Source organism: Coregonus clupeaformis, chromosome 20 (genome assembly GCF_020615455.1).
Source record: "Coregonus clupeaformis isolate EN_2021a chromosome 20, ASM2061545v1, whole genome shotgun sequence".
Classification (NCBI taxonomy): Eukaryota; Metazoa; Chordata; class Actinopteri; order Salmoniformes; family Salmonidae; genus Coregonus; species Coregonus clupeaformis.
Window position 1 is genome coordinate 33,818,719 of NC_059211.1, and position 21,049 is coordinate 33,839,767.

Consider the following 21,049-nt stretch of genomic DNA (forward strand, 5'->3'; position numbering starts at 1 on the left):
GGCAGAACTCATCAAGGGCAGGGGATACTTGTTCTTGACCGTGATGTCATTCAACCCCCGATAATCAATACACGGTCGAAGAGAGCCATCCTTCTTACCCACAAAGAAGAATCCTGCCCCCAGGGGTGATGACGAGGGACGAACGAGACCAGCAGCTAGGGACTCCTTGATGTAGGTCTCCAAAGCCTCACGTTCAGGTCGGGAGATACTGTATAACCTCCCCTTGGGGTAGACAGCTCCAGGGAACAGGTTGATGGCACAATCATATGGTCGGTGGGGAGGGAGTGACAGAGCCTTCTGCTTACTGAAAACTTCCCCCAAATCGTGATATGTCTCGGGAACCAGGGACAAATCTGGGGGTTTAGCCTCAATCACCTGACTGGGAACCGAATGGGGGCAGGCAGTCTTGAGACAGTTAGCATGACAATCAAGGCTCCAACTCGTTACCTTGCCCGTCACCCAATCGAACGTGGGATTGTGTTCCTTCAGCCAGGGGTATCCAAGGACCAGAGGAACCTGGGAAGACGGCAGAATGAAGAATGAAATCATCTCAGAATGATTCCCCGACAACCGCATCTTAACCGGTTCAGTCCTCATCGTGATACGTGCCAGACTACTGCCGTCCAGAGTGGTAGCTTCAATGGCTTCCGGCAATTGCTCCTTGGAAAGCCCCAGCTGTTCCACCAACTCGGCATCTAGAAAGCTTCCATCGGCACCTGAATCGATAAAGCGTTAATCGCTAAGCTCTGATTCCTGTTCATAAGGGTAGCCGGAAACGGGGGTCTGACAGAGGTATTGAGAGGTCGAAACTGGCTCGGCTAAAAGTCCTCCCAACTTTAGCGAGCCGCGCAGTTTGACGACCCGACTGGAACCTGAGAAGCTGATCGGTTGGACGGAGCCCATTGCTTCTCCCTCCTTCGCTCTCGGACTCGATTATCCACCCGAATAGACAAGGCTACCAAGCTGTCCAGGTCACTAGACTCCGGATAGGAGATCAACTCATCCTTGAGCTGCTCCGACAGACCCTGGTAAAAGGCCGCTTGCAGAGCCTCCTCATTCCACCCACTCTCCACAGCCAACGTCTTGAACTCGATCACGAAGTCGGCCACGCTGCGAGTTCCTTGGCGAAGCGAAAACAGGCGCCTAGCTGCGTCCCTCCCTCGGACGGAATGGTCGAAGAGCTTCCTCATCTCGGCCGTGAACCCCTGGTATGAAGCCATGCAGGGATCCTGTCGTTCCCAAACGGCTGAAGCCCACTCCAGCGCTCGACCACGCAGCAACTCAATCACAAAGGCTATCCTAGCCTTGTCTGTGGCATAAGAGTAGGGCTGTAGATCGAACACTAATCCACACTGCATAAGGAAGGAACGGCATCTTCCCAGCTCCCCCTCATATTTATCCGGTGTCGGAACCTTGGGCTCACGGAAGGACACAGCTTCAGAAGCGGCAGGCGAGATGGGTGAAACCGGTAGTGGATCTTCCACCGGACACTTGCGTTGGTTCTGGACCTCCGTCAGACCGGTAGAAAGGTTCCGAACTGACAACGCGATCTCCTGTAGTACCGTGCTATGATGGCCCAACATCTTCTCCTGCTGGGTAATGGCATGGCGAACAGAGTCCAGGTCCGCTGGGTTCATTACTGGCCGGATCGTTCTGTCACGAGTTGCTAAGCCAGAACCCAGAAGCAGACCAGGACAAGGTAAGTTGAAACGAAGGTGAGTGTTTATTTACAAGTTCAAGAGTGATGCTGAATAATCCAGGGAACAGAGCGGGCGGCGTTGATTAGTTGTTGGGGGTGCAGTGGTTGATCCCATCCTGGGTCGGCAGCCGCCGACCACCAGGCAGAGGTTGGATGAAGGTTCCGGACGGGTGATGTTCATGGCTAACGATCCGGCAGGGAATGGATGTTAGGCCAGAGCCTAAGAAGGGTGATGATCAGGACCAGGTGTGCAGATTGCTGATGGGATGCAGGTGCGGAAATCAAGAGAGCTCCCCGGAGCGTTCCAGAACCCTCGGGAAACTGGAGATCACGAACATAACAACTAGTCCACAGACAGGACCCGACTCAGACTGCCGGGATCGTTACAATAACAGTGTCCCCAGAGCCAGGGCGTGACACATGTACGTTTTTACATGGTTTGTTTTTCTTTATTGCCATGGAAATCTACACCACTGTAATACTTCTATACTGTATAGGTTATTATACATTCGCTTATTATGACTTCTTTATAACTCAATAACTAACATAGCTGAATTAAAATTAGCTAGCTGGAACCATAAAAGGGTTAACCATATAATCAAGAAAAAGAAAACGTTAGCATATCTCAAGTCTTCTAAGGTTGATATAGCTTTTGTCCAGGAGACACATTTGAATAAAAAGGAATCAGAAAAACTAAAATGCTCTTGGGTGGGAAAGGCTTTCTCTAGCCTGGGTACAGGCAAAAGCAGAGGAGTATCTATTCTCATACATAAGGTCGTGAACTTTGCTAACTGATTCAGATGGTCGTTATATAATAGTTTGCAGGCTCTTGAAGGGAACTTCAGTTGTTCTTTGGAATATAATTTATATGCAGCTAATGCAGACAGGCCCAATTTCTTTCATGGCTTATCTCAAACTCTCAATATTATTGGCGGGCGATTTTAACCAGATTCTAGACAAGGATCTTGACAGGTCTCAGCTTAGAAACAGGGTGGAGAGTACATCAGCAGCTGCAGTAAGACAACCAGCTGGGGATTTAGGCTTAAAAGTTATCTGGAGATCAATGCACCCAGATCGGAGGGACTATTCTTTCTTTTCTACCCCCACAATGTTTACACTAGGATTGATTACTTCCTAATCTCACAGTCGCTAGTGGATATCTCTCTCAGTTCTACTATAGGTAATATAGTCACGTGAGCTTAAGGCGCTTGACACTTTATACTCCCAAAACAGAGACAGAACTATGTTAAACAAGATAATTGGTACTAAATATGAGCTGAATAGATTTTATCATAAAAAAGCTTGATAATGCACTGTTCCGCATTAATCAATCTTATTGGGAGATGGGTGAAAAACCTGGCATACATACTAAAGCAGCAAAACAGTAGGAACTATAGCTGGCATACGGTTGCAAAATGGTGCAATTTCTACCTCTTCGAAGCAGATAAATTAGGAGTTTAGAGGGTTCTACAACACCCTTTATACAGTTGAAGTCAGAAGTTTACATACACTTAGGTTGGAGTCATTAAAACTTGTTTTTCAACCACTCCACAAATTTCTTGTTAACAAACTATAGTTTTGGCAAGTTGGTTAGGACATCTACCTTGTGCATGACACAAGTAATTTTTCCAACAATTGTTTATAGACAGATTATTTCACTTATAATTCACTGTATCACAATTCCAGTGGGTCAGAAATGTACATACACTAAGTTGACTGTGCCTTTAAAAAGCTTGGAAAATTCCAGAAAATGATGTCATGGATTTAGAAGGCTAATTGACATAATTTGAGTCAATTGGAGGTGTACCTATGGATGTATTTCATGGCCTACCTTCAAACTCAGTGCCTATTTGCTTGACATCTTGGGAAAATCAAAAGAAATCAGCCAAGACCTCAGAAAAACAATTGTAGACCTCCACAAGTCTGGTTCATCCTTGGGAGCAATTTCCAAACGCCTGAAGGTACCGCGTTCATCTGTACAAACAATAGTACGCAAGTATAAACACCATGGGACCACGCAGCCATCATACCGCTCAGGAAGGAGACGTGTTCTGTCTCCTACAGATTAACGTACTTTGGTGCGAAAAGTGCAAATCAATCCCAGAACAACAGCAAAGGACCTTGTGAAGATGCTGGAGGAAACAGGTACAAAAGTATCTATATCCACAGTAAAACAACTCCTATATCGACATAACCTGAAAGGCCGCTCAGCAAGGAAGAAGCCACTGCTCCAAAACCACCATAAAAAAGCCAGACTACGGTTCGCAACTGCACATGGGGACAAAGATCGTACTTTTTGGAGAAATGTCCTCTGGTCTGATGAAACAAAAATAGAACTGTTTGGCCATAATGACCATCGTTATGTTTGGAGGAAAAAGGGGGTCCCTTGCAAGCCGAAGAACACCATCCCAACCGTGAAGCACGGGGGTGGCAGCATTATGCTGTGAGTGTGCTTTGCTGCAGGAGGGACTGGTGCACTTCACAAAATAGATGGCATCATGAGGAAGGGAAATTATGTGGATATATTGAAGCAACATCTCAAGACATCAGTCAGGAAGTTAAAGCTTGGTCGCAAATGGGTCTTCCAAATGGACAATGACCTGAAGCATACTTCCAAAGTTGTGGCAAAATGTCTTAAGGACAACAAAGTCAATGTATTGGAGTGGCCATCATAAATCCCTGACCTCAATCCTATAGAAAATCTGTGGGCAGAACTGAAAAAGCGTGTGCAAGCAAGGAGGCCTACAAACCTGACTCAGTTACACCAGCTCTGTCAGGAGGAATGGGCCAAAATTCACCCAACTTATTGTGGGAAGCTTGTGGAAGGCTACCCGAAACATTTGACCCAAGTTAAACAATTTAAAGGCAATGCTACCAAATACTAATTGAGTGTATGTAAACTTCTGACCCACTGGGAATGTGATGAAAGAAATAAAAGCTGAAATAAATCATTCTCTCTACTATTATTCTGACATTTCAAATTCTTAAAATAAAGTGGTGATCCTAACTGACCTAAGACTATTTTTACTCTGATTAAATGTCAGGAATTGTGAAAAACTGAGTTTAAATGTATTTGGCTAAGGTGTATGTAAACTTCCGACTTCAACTGTACATCACAGGGTGTACTGGACAAACAAAAGTTGGATAGCTTTTTTGTAGACCTGAATTTCCCACAACTCTCAGATAAGGATAGAGATTATTCAGATGCACCACTTAGGGTTGAAGATATCTCTCATGTTATCATTAATACGCCTTCTAACAAGTCTCCTGGGTTAGATGGCCTCCCTTCTGACTTTTATAAAAAGTTTGAGAACATTTTTACTCCAATTTTGCTAGAGGTACAGTGAGGGAAAAAAGTATTTGATCCCCTGCTGATTTTGTATGTTTGCCCACTGACAAAGACATGATCAGTCTATAATTTTAATGGTAGGTTTATTTGAACAGTGAGAGACAGAATAACAACAACAAAATCCAGAAAAACGCATGTCATACTCCTGAGTGGCGCAGTGGTCTAAGGCACTGCATCGCAGTGCTAACTGTGCCACTAGAGATCCTGGTTCGAATCCAGGCTCTGTCGCCGCCGGCCGCGACCGGGAGACTCATGGGCGGCGCACAATTGGCCCAGCGTCGTCCAGGGTAGGGGAGGGAATGGCCGGCAGGGATGTAGCTCAGTTGATAGAGCATGGCGTTTGCAACGCCAGGGTTGTGGGTTCGATTCCCACGGGGGGCCAGTATAAAAAAAAAAAATGTATTCACTAACTGTAAGTCGCTCTGGATAAGAGCGTCTGCTAAATGACTAAAATGTAATGTTATAAATTGATTTTGCATTTTATTGAGGGAAATAAGTATTTGACCCCTCTGCACAACATGACACATGATATTTTTATTTTTTTATATATATATATTTTTTATTTATTTATGGGGGAATGGATCAGCTTAATATTGCAGATAGATTGTATCTTCTATCAATGTAATTGTCTGCATCACTTCCAATCCCCCATGTTTATTTTTATTTTTTTATATATATACTCCCCTTTATTACTTTTCAACCCCACCATCCTTTCCCTACTTGGAGTAAATTAGTGAACAACAATGCCCAGGCCTCTACTTCCGGTCTATACTTACTATCTACACCTTATGGACAGAGTTAATTTTACAATAATTATATTATATATATATATATATTTTATTTTTTTGCTCCTGAACTTCTTCTACTTTCAACCTCTCCGATCATTTTCATGATGTCCATCCGGTTTGCTTCTATATGCCATATCTTTCTAACTGTGCTCCTTCCCACAAGCTCCCAACATACAACCTATATACTTATTATGGACACAGTATGCTTACATTATTAGCTATCTTTGTTATTATTTGTTGTTATTTGTTATTAGTCCCATCCTTCAACTCTATTCAATACCTCCCATCTATCTCTTAACACCATCCATATAGGATTTCTATTTGCCATATATATTTCGACCGTACTGTGATGTTTTACAAAAATTCTGAACCTTTCTATTCTCATTGCTTCTACAGATTGTGAATTAAAAATAAACATTTTTGCTAAAAGTATTATTATATTATTGATTGATTGACTATGATTTTTCAGATCACCCAGTAATGCTATCTGCAAGGTTAGTTCCAGGTAAATATTGCAATCCTTTAGCCATTCCTGGACCTGTGTCCAAAAACAAGCTACAAATGGACAGAACCAAAACAAATGATCTAATGATTCTGTCTCTTCACAGCAAAACCTGCAGAGCTGGGAAGATTGTATCCCCCATTCTATTTGTAGCAAGAATTTTATATAATAATTTAAATTGAAAGATTCTAATTTTTGAATCCGGGGGTCGTTTTGCGTGTCAGTTCATAAACACTATGCCATGGGATCGGTACGTCAAAGATCTCTTCCCAACTATTTTGCAATCTATATGGGACGGCTGTCAATCCTTTGGTCCTTAAGTGAAACTGATATACTTTTTTATTTATCACAGTTTTCCTTAACCAATTATGTTCTTTAATGCAAGGCCGACAGACAAGTTCCTTACTTTCTCCCCCTTCCACTTTCCTCTTCCACTTTTGCGGTAAGGCTGCAATTATTTGGTTGTAATTTTGGGTAGAGCAGACATTTCCATATGTTTTTGTTAGCTGCATGTGGCTGTTAATTTGACATTATCAATAGAAAAAAAATCTCTACAATTAGCTTCAGTTAGAGGAGATGGAGGTGACTGAAAAGAAAACATATGCTTAAAGTACTTTGTTTCTTCCTTCAAAATATCATTTGGTGAATTATGGGTGACTCCGTCAATTGTAACCAGTTTCATTAAGTTCTTTTTGGTAGCATTCCTATGTTGAAGATTAAAAAAGAATTTTGTGCATTTTTCCCCATATTCCATCCAGTTTGCTTTATTTTTATAATATATTACACTTGATCTTTCTTGAATAAGTTTCTCAATTTCTTTTTGTTTTTCCTCTAATTTATTCTGAGCCTCTATGTTACAGTTTTTATTGCCATCTATCTGTGCTGTTAGATTTTCTATTTCCTTTCTTAGTATAACCTAATTTGACCTAAATTGCTTTTGTTTTCGAGATGAGTACTGAATTGCATTTAAAGGTGTCCCATACAGTGGGGAAAAAAAGTATTTAGTCAGCCACCAATTGTGCAAGTTCTCCCACTTAAAAAGATGAGAGAGGCCTGTAATTTTCATCATAGGTACACGTCAACTATGACAGACAAATTAAGAAAAAAAATTCCAGAAAATCACACTTTAGGATTTTTTATGAATTTATTTGCAAATTATGGTGGAAAATAAGTATTTGGTCACCTACAAACAAGCAAGATTTCTGGCTCTCACAGACCTGTAACTTCTTCTTTAAGAGGCTCCTCTGTCCTCCACTCGTTACCTGTATTAATAGCACCTGTTTGAACTGGTTATCAGTATAAAAGACACCTGTCCACAACCTCAAACAGTCACACTCCAAACTCCACTATGGCCAAGACCAAAGAGCTGTCAAAGGACACCAGAAACAAAATTGTAGACCTGCACCAGGCTGGGAAGACTGAATCTGCAATAGGTGAGCAGCTTGGTTTGAAGAAATCAACTGTGGGAGCAATTATTAGGAAATGGAAGACATACAAGTCCACTGATAATCTCCCTCGATCTGGGGCTCCACGCAAGATCTCACCCCGTGGGGTCAAAATGATCACAAGAACGGTGAGCAAAAATCCCAGAACCACACAGGGGGACCTAGTGAATGACCTGCAGAGAGCTGGGACCAAAGTAACAAAGCCTACCATCAGTAACACACTACGCCGCCAGGGACTCAAATCCTGCAGTTCCAGACGTGTCCCCCTGCTTAAGCCAGTACATGTCCAGGCCCGTCTGAAGTTTGCTAGAGTGCATTTGGATGATCCAGAAGAGGATTGGGAGAATGTAATATGGTCAGATGAAACCAAAATAGAACTTTTTGGTAAAAACTCAACTCGTCGTGTTTGGAGGACAAAGAATGCTGAGTTGCATCCAAAGAACACCATACCTACTGTGAAGCATGGGGGTGTAAACATCATGCTTTGGGGCTGTTTTTCTGCAAAGGGACCAGGACGACTGATCCGTGTAAAGGAAAGAATGAATGGGGCCATGTATCGTGAGATTTTGAGTGAAAACCTCCTTCCATCAGCAAGGGCATTGAAGATGAAACGTGGCTGGGTCTTTCAGCATGACAATGATCCCAAACACACTGCCCGGGCAACGAAGGAGTGGCTTCGTAAGAAGCATTTCAAGGTCCTGGAGTGGCCTAGCCAGTCTCCAGATCTCAACCCCATAGAAAATCTTTGAGGGAGTTGAAAGTCCGTGTTGCCCAGCGACAGCCCCAAAACATCACTGCTCTAGAGGAGATCTGCATGGAGGAATGGGCCAAAATAGTGTGTGAAAACCTTGTTAAGACTTACAGAAAACGTTTGACCTGTGTCATTGCCAACAAAGGGTATATAACAAAGTATTGAGAAACTTTTGTTATTGATCAAATACTTATTTTCCACCATAATTTGCAAATAAATTCATAAAAAATCCTACAATGTGATTTTCTGGATTTTTTTTTCTTATTTTGTCTGTCATAGTTGACGTGTACCTATGATGAAAATTAAAGGCCTCTCTCATCTTTTTAAGTGGGAGAACTTGCACAATTGGTGGCTGACTAAATACTTTTTTTCCCCACTGTACAATAAGGGACCTATGTTATGTTGGAAAAAGTCAGTTATAAATTCCTTTGTTCTAATTATGAATCAATTATCATCCAATAGGCTTTGATTAAATTTCCAATATCCTCGCCCACGTGGAAATTCAGTAAGAGTAATGTATATGCCTATTATATGATGGTCCGACCGCATTCTGTCCCCTATCAACACTTTTTTTTACTTTTGGTGCCAACGAGAATGAGATAAGAAAGAAGTCAAGACGACTAGCTTGATTCAGTCTCCGCCATGTATATCTCACTAGATCAGTATATTTAAGCCTCCATATATCTACTAGTTCTAATGTATCCATGACATTCACAATTTCCTTAAGAGCATGTGGGTGATTGTTTGTGGTGTGATTTCCTTTACGGTCCATTGAGCTATTTAAAACAGTATTATAATCCCCCACCATAATAATATTGTCTTGAGTTGCTTGCAGGCTTGATAATTTATTATATATATTGTCAAAGAATTGTGGATCATCATTATTTGGTCCGTAAAGGTTAATGAGCCATATCTGTTTATGATCCAATAACATATTTAAAATAATCCATCTACCTTGCGTATCTATTTGGACAATTTGCACATTCGGATCGAAATTACTATTAATTAATATCATCACCCCTTTTGAATTTCTTTGCCCATGGGAGAAGTATATTTCCCCCATTCTTTTTTCCACGCTACTTCATCTCGAATTGTTGAATGAGTTTCCTGTATACAATAGATATTATATTCCTTCTCTTTGAGCCATGTAAATATTGTTCTTCTTTTGTTATTATCAGCTAAGCCATTACAATTATAACTGGCTATACTTATTTCACCATACACCATAATGAGATACAAGTTTCAAGTCTATTTATCATTATATATGTTTGTAAATTTACCAATAAAAAATAGCGTAATGATTGAGTGTCCATATAGCTGTACCGTGATATTTGCATTGCTAGGGAGTAACCCTTCAATTGATCTCCACTAATTCCCCCGCTAAAGCCCCTCCCCATCCCAAGTTGAGCCGTCATCCCAGTGATCAGCATCCCACCCACGTCCCTCCGTATCCCTAAGGCCCCGAGAGGCCAGGACCCATCCATCGAAAACAGCACACCGTGGCACCCACAAAACAGAAGCAGATTAACCGCCAAAAGCATTTCCAATGCTTTCACCTCTCTATATATATATATATATATTTTTATTATTTTTATTATGCATATCCTATTTTCCATCATTATCAATTAATATGCGTAATAATGTCGGCAGTTTATGCGTAGGATTCCAACATATAACCCGGATTGCCATTGTATTACACTTAATTCATTGACAAGCAATTATTATCCTAGCAAATAATCCCCGCGGTCCATCCCATACCCTCCCCCCCAACATCCCCACCCCCCCACAACAGATGCCAGACAAGCACACACGCACATACTCACATACTCCAACACACTCAACCCCCCTCCTCCACAATCCACCATAAAATCAGATACTCAACAGCTGTTATATCCCAGAGCCCAACTCGAGAAATAACTTGATTTACGAGTGCACATACAGTTAAAGCTGATTGAGAAAGCATGCAGATTGAGCAGAAATTGATAACAATGTGAGATTTGATTAATCTACTTAATCTATGTCAAGTCCTAGGTGATGGAGATCTGTTCCACCCTCTTCACCTGAGACACAAACACACTGATCCCCTGTTGTAACCATTTTCCCAAGCATCTCCATGCGGTCAGACCTTTGATTATTTTGTGCCACCTGGGCCACAATGATAAACCCCCTCTCTGATTGTCCGAGTGTGACCCCCCTCCCCATGGGTTACTGCAGCCAGTGTTGCCAGCACTGCCACTACCTGGGTGGGCGTACCCCACCGGAATCCCCACCGGCTAGGTAAAAAGGTCGTAAAGGTTCTCATTAGCAGCTTTGAGAATTTCCTTATATATTATGCTCTCCCATCAGGGGGCTCTGGCTTTGTAGGACCAACCCTGCCAGGCAGGCTCGGGGGCGGTGCTGCTCAAGTAGGTCTCTGACCGCATTTATTTATCTGTTTAGGCTGCATATTCACAGCAGGTCCATAAAAGAGATGGGAACTTCTCTTTGGTGTATGGGTCGCTCAGTTGGGTGTCCAGGTTATAGGGTTAGGGATCTTTCCATCATGATAGGACAATGAAAAATTAGATTAGATGTATACTATATTTAAAAATGTATATCCCTCATCTACACAAAATTGAAAGCTCTCTCTCTCACTACCCCTGCTCATAGACCCCCGGTCGGCTCTGGGATATGCAACCATTTCCCCTCTCACTCACTTAACGCCGCACCTTTTCAAACACAAAAATGCACACCACATGGTTGACTGCAGAAGAAATGGGCCGAGCATGCAAACGCACCCGCATCCACATCTGCCGCAAGGGGGAAAGGACGCCAGAGAGAACACAGGACCAACCACAACAACCATCCGCCAAAACAACAACCTCCCGCCAAAAAAGCCATGTTCTAATTATTTGTATTATAAGATGTATTATTCTGCTTGTTATATCGTTTCATCATTTTATAAAATACTATACTTACTATAAATGTTATTTAACATTACAATCCCTATCATTGCTAGTATCAGGTGCTCCAATATTTGACTCCTCTATTACAACTTTTAGAATAGCCATGGAGTAGTCTTTGTGTCTCTGAACATTTGGTTGTCAATATATAATTTATCCAACACTAGTGCAACACGTTTCCCTTTTAATCTGTTTTCCTTGAAGATTGGATACAGAACTTTGCGCCTTTCTACAATCTCCCTCGGGAACTGATCATTCATGCCTATTTTCGTGCCAGCAAGTCTTTTTCCTAGGCTTTTCACCATAGCTTTATCCTTAAAAAAAGCAAATTTGGCAACGATTGGGCGTTCATATTTCTGTCCTCTTTTTCCGAAACGATGTACACGTTCGAGTTGGATTTTATCGACAGCCTCGAGTGGGATTTGTAGCGCTGTATGCAGGAAGTCCTTCATAATATTCTCTGTTATTTCTCCCTCCTTTTCCTGAATACCCGTAAGTACTAGATTTTCCCTCATTGATCTAGTTTGGATGTCTAGTAAGGCTTCTCTCAGAAGATTGTTCTCCTTTTTTAGTTCCCTAACGTCCGTTTCCATTTTAGAGACTGTCACTTTTAATTCGTTGGTTTCTTTCTCCATTACCAAAGCTTTTTCGTCACTCATTTGAGGACTCGCTTTCAACTCTTTTACGTCTTTACTGACCAATTCTAATATGCCCAATTTGTCATTTATCGACTTCAACAGGTCGCTTTCCACACTTACCATACCCAGTGGTGAAAAGCTAATATCATCTGTATCAGTCGATGAGTCGCGTTTCCTTTTGGGGATCGGCTCTCCACGCTTGTCTTCAGTCATGTTTTGGTGTTGCGTGTTGTTGTAATATTTGTCGATATATTTCTCTAGCCTTATGATCTGTTTTGTGTTATTATCCAGATTGAATTATATTAACTGCGAATATATGAAATGCTAATATTTAGTCTAACTTACTGATTTTGAATATTATGTTTTTATCTTGAGGTGTTTTGTACCGATTTCAATTCAATACGCCTCCCAATGGCCTCCCTTCTGACTTTTATAAAAAGTTTGAGAAAATTTTTACTCCAATTTTGCTAGAGGTACAGTGAGGGAAAAAAGTATTTGATCCCCTGCTGATTTTGTATGTTTGCCCACTGACAAAGACATGATCAGTCTATAATTTTAATGGTAGGTTTATTTGAACAGTGAGAGACAGAATAACAACAAAATCCAGAAAAACGCATGTCATACTCCTGAGTGGCGCAGTGGTCTAAGGCACTGCATCGCAGTGCTAACTGTGCCACTAGAGATCCTGGTTCGAATCCAGGCTCTGTCGCCGCCGGCCGCGACCGGGAGACTCATGGGCGGCGCACAATTGGTCCAGGGTAGGGGAGGGAATGGCCGGCAGGGATGTAGCTCAGTTGATAGAGCATGGCGTTTGCAACGCCAGGGTTGTGGGTTCGATTCCCACGGGGGGCCAGTATAAAAAAAAAAAAAAATGTATTCACTAACTGTAAGTCGCTCTGGATAAGAGCGTCTGCTAAATGACTAAAATGTAATGTTATAAATTGATTTGCATTTTATTGAGGGAAATAAGTATTTGACCCCTCTGCAAAACATGACTTAGTACTTGGTGGCAAAACCATTGTTGGCAATCACAGAGGTCAGACGTTTCTTGTAGTTGGCCACCAGGTTTGCACACATCTCAGGAGGGATTTTGTCCCACTCCTCTTTGCAGATCTTCACCAAGTCATTAAGGTTTCGAGGCTGACGTTTGGCAACTCGAACCTTCAGCTCCCTCCACAGATTTTCTATGGGATTAAGGTCTGGAGACTGGCTTGGCCACTCCAGGACCTTAATGTGTTTCTTCTTGAGCCACTCCTTTGTTGCCTTGGCCGTGTGTTTTCGGTCATTGTCATGCTGGAATACCCACCAATGACCCATTTTCAATGCCCTGGCTGAGGGAAGGAGGTTCTCACCCAAGATTTGACGGTACATTGCCCCGTCCATCGTCCCTTTGATGCGGTGAAGTTGTCCTGTCCCCTTAGCAGAAAAACACCCCCAAAGCATAATGTTTCCACCTCCATGTTTGACGGTGGGGATGGTGTTCTTGGGGTCATAGGCAGCATTCCTCCTCCTCCAAACACGGCGAGTTGAGTTGATGCCAAAGAGCTCGATTTTGGTCTCATCTGACCACAACACTTTCACCCAGTTCTCCTCTGAATCATTCAGATGTTCATTGGCAAACATCAGACGGGCCTGTATATGTGCTTTCTTGAGCAGGGGGACCTTGCGGGCGCTGCAGGATTTCAGTCCTTCACGGCGTAGTGTGTTACCAATTGTTTTCTTGGTGACTATAGTCCAGCTGCCTTGAGATCATTGACAAGATCCTCCCGTGTAGTTCTGGGCTAATTCCTCATCGTTCTCATGATTATTGCAACTCCACGAAGTGAGATCTTGCATGGAGCCCCAGGCCGTGGGAGATTGACAGTTATTTTGTGTTTCTTCCATTTGCGAATAATCGCACCAACTGTTGTCACCTTCTCACCAAGCTGCTTGGCGATGGTCTTGTAGCCCATTCCAGCCTTGTGTAGGTCTACAATCTTGTCCCTGACATCCTTGGAGAGCTCTTTGGTCTTGGCCATGGTAGAGAGTTTGGAATCTGATTGATTGATTGCTTCTGTGGACAGGTGTCTTTTATACAGGTAACAAACTGAGATTAGGAGCACTCCCTTTAAGAGTGTGCTCCTAATCTCAGCTTGTTACCTGTATAAAAGACACCTGGGAGCCAGAAATATTTCTGATTGAGAGGGGGTCAAATACTTATTTCCCTCATTAAAATGCAAATAAATTTATAACAACAATTTATAACAACGTTTTTCTGGATTTTTTTATTGTTATTCTGTCTCTCACTGTTCAAATAAACCTACCATTAAAATTATAGACTGATCATGTCTTTGTCAGTGGGCAAACGTACAAAATCAGCAGGGGATCAAATACTTTTTTCCCTCACTGTATATAATGATGCATATAAAGTTGGATCTTTACCCTCTTCCATGCATACAGCAATGATCTCTCTTATCCACAAAAAAGGGAAAGATCCACTTGATCCGAGTGGATATCGGCCTATTTCTCTTATTAATAATGATGAAAAGATCTTAGCAAAGGTGCTTTAAAACGGATTGTCTAAGGTCATTGGTAGTATCATCAACCTGGATCAGACTGGCTTTATCCCCCACCGTTACAGCTCAGATAACCTTAGAAAGCTGGTCAACATACAGTGTGCTGTCCAGGACTCAAGCGCTCCAACAATTGCTTTGTCATTAGATGCTGCCAAGGCCTTTGATTGTGTGGAATGGGGCTACCTTTTTGAATATCTTACACAATTTGGCTTTGGGGAGAACTTAGTGAATTGGATAAAAACTTTATATGACACTCCTTATGCCTGCGTTTTAATGAATGGTCTCATATCAACACTTTCCAGTTACATAGAAGTACAAGACAGGGATGCCCTTTAAACCCCGCCCGGTCTGTTTGTGCTAGCTTTGGAACCCCTGGCCCAGAAACTGAGAAGTAACCCACTTATTTGTGGAGTTATGGCGGGCAATATTCAGCATAAGCTTATGCTTTATGTAGATGAAATGTTACTTTTCTTGTCTCAACTGAGATATCTGTCCCTGCTTTACTACAAACTGTTGAGGAATTTACATTATTATCTGGTTATCATATTAACTGGGAAAAATCTGAGGCTCTTCCTTTTTCTGGCTTCTGCCCGTCCACTCTCTTTAACCAATGGAAATGTAGATGGTCCCCTAAGGGCATTCTAATAAAAACCAGCCACAGGGATATTGTTGGAGAGAATATGAAACCCTTATTTCTAAAAATGAAGAATGACTTTGCTAGATGGTCAAAAATATATATTTCATTATGAGGTCAAATTAATGATATTAAAATAATGCTGGCACCAGTAATACATTATCTTCTAGCTCATCTCCCTCTATATATCCCAGATTCTTACTTTAAAGATATTGACAGGCATGTCCTCGATTTTCTTTGGGATAACACTCAGCACCGTTTAGGTATCAAAAATATGAATTTGGTCTCCCCAACTTCAGGTGGTACAACTGGGCTATCAAAGTCAAACATATCAATCAGTATTTGGTTGCCATGTTGGAATGGAGGGGCTAAACCACGGTGGTACCAGATGGAGTCTGAGGCCTGTGCGGGAGTCTCGCCCGGGCTTGGATTATTTTGCACAGTAAGACCACAACTGAAGGACACTAGAACCTTGTGGGGTAAGATACATAGACCTGGACGCTGGGACCTTTATAAATCGCCTCACGCCTCTCTGTGGCACAATAAGCGTATCCTAATTGGAGGTAAAACAATGTTTGGGGTACAGTGGCAACAAGCAGGAATCAATTATCTGTTGGTTCTATTTGATGAGCATTCTAAACAATTCTAAAGCTTTGCCCAAATTACTGAGAAATATAAGCTGCCACAGAATCAATATTTGAGACACCTCCAGTTACGAAATTCTTTGTCAAAATGATTGGGAAGCCCCCTTACCTGTCCCATAGCCAGCCCGATTGAAGATATACTAACCAATTCCATTAACCCGTAAGGGGGTAGCTCCAATAATTTATAATCTGCTACAGAAGCAATTGTCTGATCCTATAAATAAGGTTAAGGTACAATAGGCAAAATACTTGGCCCTAGATATATCCCATGAAGAGTGGAAATCTTGCCTGTCTAATTTGAAAACTATGTACAAGGAAATGGGAAATACATTTATTCAATTGAAAATAATACATAGATGGCACTGGACTCCACAAAGGTTATATAAGATGAAGTAATACCAGAGGACAGATGTAAAGGTGATGATGCGTCTATTACACATAGACGCTGGTCATGTCCAGCGCTACGAGGTTGGTGGAATAATATCCGACAAGTTGTATTTGAGGTTATTAGGACACAGTTCCCGATCACTGTAAAACTGTATATGTTGGGCTCAACAACTGAACTTGAGGACTATGTTTTCACTTCCTTTGAAAAGAGATAGCTTATCCTGGCCATCACAACAGCTAAGCCATTACTCTTAAGGCACTGGAAGAAAGAATATCCCCCTCCCTTTGATGAATGGGCCAGGCACAGCTGCTTATCTATGAGAGTTTCTTACTTGCTTCTGGGTCAACTAGACCACTTTGAATATACTTGAGGCCCTTCATTGCTTGGTCAAATGCACCTTAAAGGTGAAATGTATCTGAAGTCAGTTTATAATGTAGCAGTGGTGCTATTATTTCTTTTTATTCAATTTTATCTCTTGTTTTTGGTGTGTCTGATATCATTATTTGGTTTTAAATTATGTTTATAATACTCTGTGTTTGTCATGTCCTTTTGGTTGTTGTTGTGAAATCCTTCATAAAATTGTTCATAAAAAAAAAGAAAAGAAAGCATTCCCCAGACGAGAGGTACTGAGAGGAGAGGGATAGGTCAGGGGCATTAAAAACACAGATGAAAAACAAGAAGAGCAAAAAGACCCTGCTGTATCAATATACCTCTGTCCATTAGAGTAATTAGCTGAGGCCCAAGCAGCATTCCTGACGGGCTGTGTAGGGCCAGTTACTGGGATACCTGGCCTGGGACTGAGATGCTCTACTACACAAAAATAATATAATAATAATAATAATAATAATAATAATAATAATAATATAATAATAATAATAATAATAATAATAATAATATGCCATTTAGCAGACGCTTTTATCCAAAGCGACTTACAGTCATGCGTGCATAAATTTTTTAATTTTTAATTTTTAAAGATTTTTTGTGTATGGGTGGTCCCGGGGATCGAACCCACTACCTTAGCGTTACAAGCGCCGTGCTCTACCAGCTGAGCTACAGAGGACCACACAACACAGTAGTCAGATATGTTGGTCTGCAGGTAAAAACAACACAGTAGTCAGATATGTTGGTCTGCAGGTAAAAACAACACAGTAGGTAGATATGTTGGTCTGCAGGTAAAAACAACACAGTAGTCAGATATGTTGGTCTGCAGGTAAAAACAACACAGTAGTCAGATATGTTGGTCTGCAGGTAAAAACAACACAGTAGTCAGATATGTTGGTCTGCAGGTAAAAACAACACAGTAGGTAGATATGTTGGTCTGCAGGTAAAAACAACACAGTAGGTAGATATGTTGGTCTGCAGGTAAAAACAACACAGTAGGTAGATATGTTGGTCTGCAGGTAAAAACAACACAGTAGTCAGATATGTTGGTCTGCAGGTAAAAACAACACAGTAGTCAGATATGTTGGTCTGCAGGTAAAAACAACACAGTAGGTAGATATGTTGGTCTGCAGGTAAAAACAACACAGTAGGTAGATATGTTGGTCTGCAGGTAAAAACAACACAGTAGTCAGATATGTTGGTCTGCAGGTAAAAACAAGACAGTAGGTAGATATGTTGGTCTGCAGGTAAAAACAACACAGTAGTCAGATATGTTGGTCTGCAGGTAAAAACAACACAGCGCTGGTATGTCACTTTAAATCAAAACATCCATGTTTGGTACCTTTCCATTCCAGCCATTATAAAAAGCCCATCCTCCCTCCACCAGCTGCCACTGTTGTAAACTGTTAGCGTAGCATCATCACTCTGCTCCAGCTCTAGCTCTGAGCTGCTAACTGAAAGGCCAGCTGGTTATCCTGTGTAACGGGAACCATTTTGTTGTCTAACTGAGAAGGCAACCCAACACCTCCTCTCCTCTCAACCTGTACTCACTCAGAGAGACACGGCCAGTGGGATGGGAAACCCAGCAGACCTACCTGGGTTCAAAAATAGTTAATTTTCTTTGAAATACTTTCTCTGCACTTGATTGAGCTTGCCCTGGCCGAAATGGAAACAATGGAATACTCCCAAAAGTGCAAACCCTCCCTGACATTTGGCACTCCAGGCCAGGCTAAATCAAACACTCGAAAGAATATAAAAGAAAACCAGTACTATTTGAATCCAGGTCTGTAACCCATCTGTACAGAGGAGGGGAGGGTGGATCAAATAGCTAGACACCTCATATGCATACAGTCACAGTAGTATTCAGTGAAACTGTACCAACCACACTTCTGTGGTAAATTCCCCCTTGGTTCAAAAGAATACTTTGCATATTAGCACAGAGTGCGTCCCAAATGACACCCTAAAAGTAGTGCACAATAAAGGAAATAGGGTGTCATGTGGGACGCGCCCCTTGTATTAAATGAGGTGCCCTTTGACCCTGGAGAACACTGAGGCTAGAGTTGTACCCTTCTATGAGTAGGCCATGAGAGTAATTGGTGCTCTTCATAGTACAATGCAAACACTCAGTCCCTGCCTCTGTCTACACCACTGTTATCTATGTACAATCAGACTACTGCCAGCCAACACTCTCCCTCATTCAGAACCAGTGACAATTGTGTCTGTGTGCGTGTGCGTGTACTAGTCTGGTAATTGCAGCCTAGCAGTAGTAGGAGTAGCAGCTTGAGCTCCCTCCTTCTAAAAGCTTGGATGAGGATGGTCTCATCATGAATTTCTAAGGATTCCCTGAATCTTTAATACAACATTGTTCATTTATTTTGACTGTGTAGTGGTGGAAGCGCTAGTGTCAAATGTTACACATTTCAAATCAAATCAAATCAAATCAAATTTTATTGGTCACATGCGCCGAATACAACAGGTGCAGACATTGCAGTGAAATGCTTACTTACAGCCCTTAACCAACAGTGCATTTATTTTAAACAAAAAAAGTAAGAATAAAACAACAACAACAAAAAAGTGTTGAGAAAAAAAGAGCAGAAGTAAAATAAAGTGACAGTAAGGAGGCTATATATACAGTAAAATAAAGTGACAGTAGGGAGGCTATATATACAGGGGGGTACCGTTGCAGAGTCAATGTGCGGGGGCACCGGCTAGTTGAGGTAGTTGAGGTAATATGTACATGTGGGTAGAGTTAAAGTGACTATGCATAAATACTTAACAGAGTAGCAGCAGCGTAAAAAGGATGGGGTGGGGGGGCAGTGCAAATAGTCCGGGTAGCCATGATTAGCTGTTCAGGAGTCTTATGGTTTGGGGGTAGAAGCTGTTGAGAAGTCTTTTGGACCTAGACTTGGCACTCCGGTACCGCTTGCCGTGCGGTAGCAGAGAGAACAGTCTATGACTAGGGTGGCTGGAGTCTTTGACAATTTTGAGGGCCTTCCTCTGACACCGCCTGGTATAGAGGTCCTGGATGGCAGGGAGCTTTGCCCCAGTGATGTACTGGGCCGTACGCACTACCCTCTGTAGTGCCTTGCGGTCAGAGGCCAAGCAGTTGCCATACCAGGCGGTGATGCAACCAGTCAGGATGCTCTCGATGGTGCAGCTGTAGAATTTTTTGAGGATCTGAGGACCCATGCCAAATCTTTTTAGTCTCCTGAGGGGGAATAGGCTTTGTCGTGCCCTCTTCACGACTGTCTTGGTGTGTTTGGACCATGATAGTTTGTTGGTGATGTGGACACCAAGGAACTTGAAGCTCTCAACCTGTTCCACTACAGCCCCGTCGATGAGAATGGGGGCGTGCTCAGTCCTCTTTTTTTTCCTGTAGTCCACAATCATCTCCTTTGTCTTGGTCACGTTGAGGGAGAGGTTGTTGTCCTGGCACCACACGGCCAGATCTCTGACCTCCTCCCTATAGGCTGTCTCATCGTTGTCGGTGATCAGGCCTACCACTGTTGTGTCGTCGGCAAACTTAATGATGGTGTTGGAGTCGGTGCCTGGCCATGCAGTCATGGGTGAACAGAGAGTACAGGAGGGGACTGAGCACGCACCCCTGAGGGGCCCCGTGTTGAGGATCAGTGTGGCAGATGTGTTGTTACCTACCCTTACCACCTGGGGCGGCCCGTCAGGAAGTCCAGGATCCAGTTGCAGAGGGAGGTGTTTAGTCCCAGGATCCTTAGCTTAGTGATGAGCTTAGAGGGCACTATGGTGTTGAATGCTGAGCTGTAGTCAATGAATAGCATTCTCACATAGGTGTTCCTCTTGTCCAGGTGGGAAAGGGCAGTGTGGAGTGCGATAGAGATTGCATCATCTGTGGATCTGTTGGGGCGGTATGCAAATTGGAGTGGGTCTAGGGTTTCTGGGATTATGCTGTTGATGTGAGCCATGACCAGTCTTTCAACGCACTTCATGGCTACAGACGTCAGTGCTACGGGTCGGTAGTCATTTAGGCAGGTTATCTTAGAGTTCTTGGGCACGGGGACTATGGTGGTCTGCTTGAAACATGTTGGTATTACAGACTCAGTCAGGGACATGTTGAAAATGTCAGTGAAGACACTTGCCAGTTGGTCAGCACATGCTCGGAGTACACGTCCTGGTAATCCGTCTGGCCCTGCGGCCTTGTGAATGTTGACCTGCTTAAAAGTCTTACTCACATCGGCTACGGAGAGCGTGATCACATAGTCGTCCGGAACAGCTGGTGCTCTCATGCATGCTTCAGTGTTGCTTGCCTCGGGCGAGCATAGAAGTGGTTTAGCTCGTCTGGTAGGCTTGTGTCACTGGG

The 21,049-nt window shown here is 42.5% G+C and overlaps 1 protein-coding gene across 2 annotated transcripts in view; it reads right to left on the bottom strand.

Annotated features, from left to right (window-relative positions):
- The window catches only part of LOC121533904 (CMP-N-acetylneuraminate-beta-1,4-galactoside alpha-2,3-sialyltransferase-like), a 98,668-nt gene that overhangs the window by 26,839 nt on the left and 50,780 nt on the right, over positions 1-21,049 (bottom strand). The window lies entirely within an intron of this gene.